The sequence below is a fragment of the Pollicipes pollicipes genome, unplaced genomic scaffold (assembly GCF_011947565.3).
Source record: "Pollicipes pollicipes isolate AB1234 unplaced genomic scaffold, Ppol_2.1 Scaffold_4881;HRSCAF=5763_pilon_pilon_pilon, whole genome shotgun sequence".
Lineage (NCBI taxonomy): Eukaryota > Metazoa > Arthropoda > Thecostraca > Pollicipedomorpha > Pollicipedidae > Pollicipes > Pollicipes pollicipes.
Genome location: NW_023596576.1, coordinates 455375 through 461374, shown reverse-complemented (window position 1 = coordinate 461374; position 6000 = coordinate 455375).

Genomic DNA, 6000 nt, shown 5'->3' with positions numbered 1-6000 from the left:
TTCCTGTGTGCCTACCCGTCCTGCAGAGTTAGGCAGGCGAGCTCATACTCCCCTGCTGACTGACGCGCTTTACAGCATCACCTAAACTAAAACCAATTTGTCTATACATACCTCAAAACTGACATCGGGTAACTCCTCGACGGTGGAGCAGTCCCCGGCGTCGATCTCGGTCGAGTTCGTTCTCCCACTGTTATGAAGAAGAGGGTTTTTTTGCACGCGACGCACCAGTTTCTTTGGCATGCATGCAGACAGTAGGTTTGCATGCGACAGCAAATACTGAACGTGCCAGCGAAAGCTCGTGTGACATCGTGTGATGCTTGAATACAGTTGCTGTTAGATCATCGCGTGGTCTGAGGAATCCGATCCGAGGCTAGGTTACGGATCTGGCGGACACATCTGGAGCGGTCCATCGAAATACAACAGCGAAAGGGACAATCCAACCCTTTCAGAACCCCCAAAACCTAATAACTCCCGCCAGTTTGTGCGTACACAGTGGTGGTATCAGTGGCAGCCCTGATCAGTACCGAGTAAGTAAAAAGCATGACATGCATACTACCTGAAAATGCCGGTCAGCGAGTCGCCATCTATCTCGGTGGCAGCGTCCTCCATGTCCATGCCGATCCCGGGCAGTCTACTGCAGGACGGTCTGCAGCCAAGTAGTTCCTCGAGCTGTCGCTAGTGGGGCGACTCATGATGACTTTCGCCACTTCTGCGATTCTTGATGGCTGCCGCCTTAAAACCTCCCTTCAAGTTTCGAAGCTTCAACTTAATTTGCTCCGGTCTTACAACATAGGTAATCATATATAGACTAATGTGTTGTTATTGCACTTACTCAGGGCTGTTGATAATTCTGATTGTTCAACATGGTACCACACCATACCATGCATATTATCCCATATCACAAAGCACATCTTTGGCCAGGTCAAGGTGAATGACAATGCACATGATGTCAGACCAGAGGATCATTAACTGTTACACAAACCGTGCACAGTGTTACACTGTTTTATACATGTTTGAATAGCTTTTGTCACAATACCAAAACAATGCACTTTCTAGAAGCCTGCAATCATGGCAGGGGACAGTGGTGCAAACCATGGACTAGGCATGCTATGGGGCATGCATCAAACACCTGTGATGTGTTACAAATAATAAGTTTGAGGGTTGGGGGGGGGGGGAGTGTGTGTGGAGAGCTGTCAGCAATACTTCAAATTATATGCAACATTTTGGTTCCCCAAATCTTGCCCCTAAATTTGGAGCAAATGGCCTGGGGTGCTGCAAGCATGACAGCTTAGCCACCATCCCACCCCTGCCACATCCCATATGACCATCTACGGGATTCACTGGATTCTTGGTCGCCTGTGGTGTGGCATGAAGTCTTACGTCCTTGAAAAGCCCCGTCGAGACATTCAAGCCTGAACCTTCCTATATATGTTTCTAGATAGCGGGTCACCCAGCCATCCAGAAGATCCAAAATTTTAAATTTGAAGGAGGATTCTAAGGAAGGCTTGACCTCCATCCCTCCCAGTGGGTTGACGTATCTGAGACGACTTGGTTGGTACTATCCTTGGGTGGTACCATGTCTGCAATCAGAATAATATCATACATGAATTATAAGACGTACACACCATTTCAGGCACATGACTTGCATGACACACCCATCAATGACCATGAACATCAAGTCGAATACTGCTGAACACAGCTCAAACCAGCTTTCTTGCTTTTTATTGTGCCATCATATTGAACATGAACTAAGTGAGGGTGCACATGCAATCATAAATTGTTTTTGTGCATTTCTGCACATGAATATGTATGGTTTTCCAAATGAATGTCGATGAACACGCTTAACAGTGTAACATCTACCCCAGCAATACCAATATTTTGTCAAATATGTCATATTTGTACAATCTAAGCATTTGAGCAGACATTTGTATACCCTCAGAATAAGTTCACAACACGTCAAAATGCCAATGACATTTGCAATTTCCTTATATATCTCAAGAGCCCACAAAACAAAAGGTCTTTGTTCACGTTCCTCATTGCTTTAAGCTGGAATGAATAATCATTGCTCGGAATGCACACATTTTACAGGATTCTCATGCCACCGCATAAAATTGTATCAGAAGAGCCACTAGTTTAAATAATCAGCTATTATCCTATCCATCCATCCCTAAACCAAACCGTAGGTGACCGTAGACACATGGCATTAATTTGGTGAATGTGAAATATTTTGGAACGGGTACCTATCTGACCACGTTCCTGCGAACCCACTTGTTCACTCGGATACGTACGTAGCCCACAGTTATGCTAACACGAACCTTTGTGTCTTGAAGCGTGCATGCAAGTTCTTACTCAGGCAAACAATTAAATAAGCTGAAAGATTTCGGCCCACACGCTTAAAGCACAGCACGCAAATACCCGCGCTCCAGAACCATGCCGCGAAAAACATGATGTTAGGCGATGTAGAGGGTCACGCATTTTAAAATGATATCCCGGCAATAAAAAGCTGTTACAAAACGTGCAATCATGGCATCGGAACACTCAGAAACATAATATGTTCATATTATTCTTCCAATGATACAAGAAAATCACCAAAAATGGAAAGAAAAGTTGAAAACTTGCAGTAAAGCCTAGCATAAATCTCTAAATTCTGCACCTTTCACCTTGAAAAGAGTTATGTTCGCCATCCTGGCATATCTCGGCTGTCATATTGTTTTGATACGCCGGAAGTAAAATGTTGCGATATATCATTCAGGAGGGACAAATAAAACGACACCGACCAATTCAGTTGACATTGAGTGTGTATTTTGATACAATTAGGCTTTATGTGCACTTTTTGATCAGTTAGATTTAAAATCTAGTACAGCACTAGAAAATATTCTTAATAAGCTACCTACCAAAGGTAAGAGAGTTGTGCGTCGTGAACGGGGCTCATGTCAGTTTCTAGACATCAACCCTTGATGCCGGGAACTACACTGATCTTATGATTGGTCAAAAGCAGTTTATAACTGTACCGCCAGCCCCCGCGTTGACCATGCCTCAAAGAGATGCAGACTGCTGGTGGCACGTCAACCCCGAACCCAATGCACGCCACGCCACACAGGACCCGCGCCATGCAGCGGTGGGACGGGACGTACGCTATACTGTGGTGGAATGAGACACACCACCGTGCAGTAACTGGACTACGTTATGACAAGATTTCGGCACCGGCGAAAAGTGTCCTTTTCAGTGCGAGCAGGATTCCGTTTTCGATTTACTTGCTGCCGGTTTTCAGGGACTCATGGATATTACCGTTGGTCATAACTGACATTACCGGATGTTGTCATGTAATCATATGCTTGCCACCTACGTGTGAATGGCCTCTCACACGGGTAATGCATGAATATTTGGTGACTGTTTCGTTTGTTTTCAACACCACTGTCATTTAGTTTGTTGAGATTAGAGCCGTTCCGGCAAGTAATGGCCATGTCAGGGCTACGGGACGAGTGGAGAGTGGTGAATGGGGAGGCGATACCATGACCAAGGTGGGAGACCCCGCTGACGAGCCGTGCCCCGCGCAGGGAGTTGTCTATGGGGCTTCTGCGGGCGCTCGAGCTGGAGCTCCGTCAGGCTGCACGTACGCCAGCTCTTGGGTGGCGGGGAACGTGGAAGAAAACAGTTTGTAATAAGTAATAAAGCAATACAAACACGCCTGCGATCAAACAATCCGTTCCGATGGCTCATTTGGTTAGAGCGCCTGTCTTCCGATTCCCTCACCCATGGCGAGGTGAGTTCGAGTCACTTTGGGCGCTCGCTGTTTGTCCGAGGCAGGTATGGCCTGCGGCCGGTGACAGCGGCCATGATAAAGGTCAGATGACGTCAGGGGGCGAGACGTACCGTGCCGAGTAGTGCGGCACGTTAAACTTTCGCTACTAACTTCTGTCGCTGGCATGCAATTGCGCGATCCGATGGTAGGGGTCAGGGCTCACATAACAAGCACTGCTTATCCTGAGCTGTAGGCTGTAAGCTGTAAGAAATCCATCCATCCGAAGGCTCGGATTACATCTTTAATGAAAAACAACATACGGGTAGTCTGGAAATGCCACTTTCAAGAAAGTTTAAAGCATTCTTTCATGCATGAACTCAAGATTTCAACGAAAAATACCGTCAAGTACCCACAAAGGCAGTCAACACCCACCTCAGGAACTCAATAAAAATGCAACAATATGCACGCGTGCTTTGATAACATAGCCCCCAACATTTTCATCATTCATCTGAATAGTTTTCCCCTACCGTGGCCTGATGCAGACCACATCAGTCGACTGTAGGGGCTACATCCTCGCCCAGCCAATATATCTCAAACCCAGAGGAGTTTAACGGAGCATTCTCCCAGCAAAGCACGAGCTGAGCTTCTGCGCTCAAATAACGACCTTAGGCGGTACGCCACCCTCGTTAATCTTCGGCCAACAGGTCACCGACTAACGAGCCGCGAGTCGCGACTCGCGTCGCGGACGGTCCGAGCTCATCAGCGCCGATCCTGCTGTTGTGAGAGTAGCCAGCCGGTGTCAGCGGCGCACCTCCAATGTTTCCGGGCGGGGGCGGCTTCCGCGGGGAAGGAGACCAATAAATACGCTCGTCCCGCGCCGGGCGGCTGCCGATCCCGCGAGTGGCCGCGAAGAGGCCGCCCGCGCCGCTGGAACGGCTGCGCTCCTCCTCGTATCGCACGACTGGCGGCTGGGTGGTGTGGCGCGGCTGGAACGGTATCGCACGCCACCAGTCGCGGGATGCTGTGGGGGTCACACTGCTATTTACTGTCCAGCCGGTGGATCCGAAGATGCAACTGCTGCAATAGCAAACCACATACTTTTGGAAGTGATTCGTTTTCCAGCACTCGTAAATGAACTAATTGCCATGATGAATGCCTATGTATTGACCTAGGCGTGGCAGCACTCTCGGTCGTATGCTTATGACTGACGTTTCTTTCCTTTCAAGGCGTATGTTCCGACGACCATGGGCCATCGTGTGACGACCACGGCATACCAAATTAACACGCTTGTCTTCAAAATTAAGTTTCATCAATCTGTAATTATTTAAATAGTTGATACAAATCACCAGGTTGTGCTGTTACCATTGAGCTATGAGACAATATGTGAGAGATAACATTTGAAAACAAATTTTCTCATGGCTGAAATTGTTCGCTTGGAATTAGGCGGCACTTGATGTGCGTGATGTCTGGTGGTCGTGACACTTTCCTGCTATGTTTCAATCCATTTCAAAATACCTTGGATGGACCGGGGCTGGCTGTTCAGGCTGCTGATGGCGGCCTCCTAACCGGGCGGTGTGCAGCTGGGCCGACTGATCGAGCTTGGTCCGCGCTGTTTGCGCTGGCACGGGAGCCTGGTGCACTTGGCGCTGGGGCGGAGGAGCCGCAGCTGGTGCTGCGGGTGCGTCCCGTCCGCCGCGCCGTCACAGCTGCCGCGCCGCGCGCGCGCGCGCGAGAGAGAGAGAGAGAGAGAGAGAGAGAGAGAGGAGAGAAGAGAAGAGAGAGAGAGAGAGAGAGAGAGAGAGAGAGAGAGAGAGAGTTATCTTACAACTTTGGAAGGGGGGATCGGGGCTTTACAACGCACTCAGCTGCTGGGGCTAAATGGCGTCGACACTGGCAAGAAGGGCGGGCACCGCGGAGAATCGAACCCCGTACCTCTGGTTTCCATAAATTTGGAGGGATACTCGAAGTCTGTCCTCTCCGTTGACGGGGTTTGTATGGTACCTCATGAAGCCAGACGGGCAGTTGTAGTAGCGGTATTCATTATTTTGACTTGATATGCAGCCTGTCGCATGTATTCACGTCCACGAGTGCTTATCTGATAAAGCCTTTCAACATCTTGAGGCCTATAAAATGCTAAGCTGCACTATTTAACCTGCAGGAAACCCCGTCGGCTTTCAGACGCACTCATCTGACGCAGTTATATGAGAGCTTTTCATGGCCTTTTTCTGAATGACTAGCTTGCTTGGTTTTCAAGATCT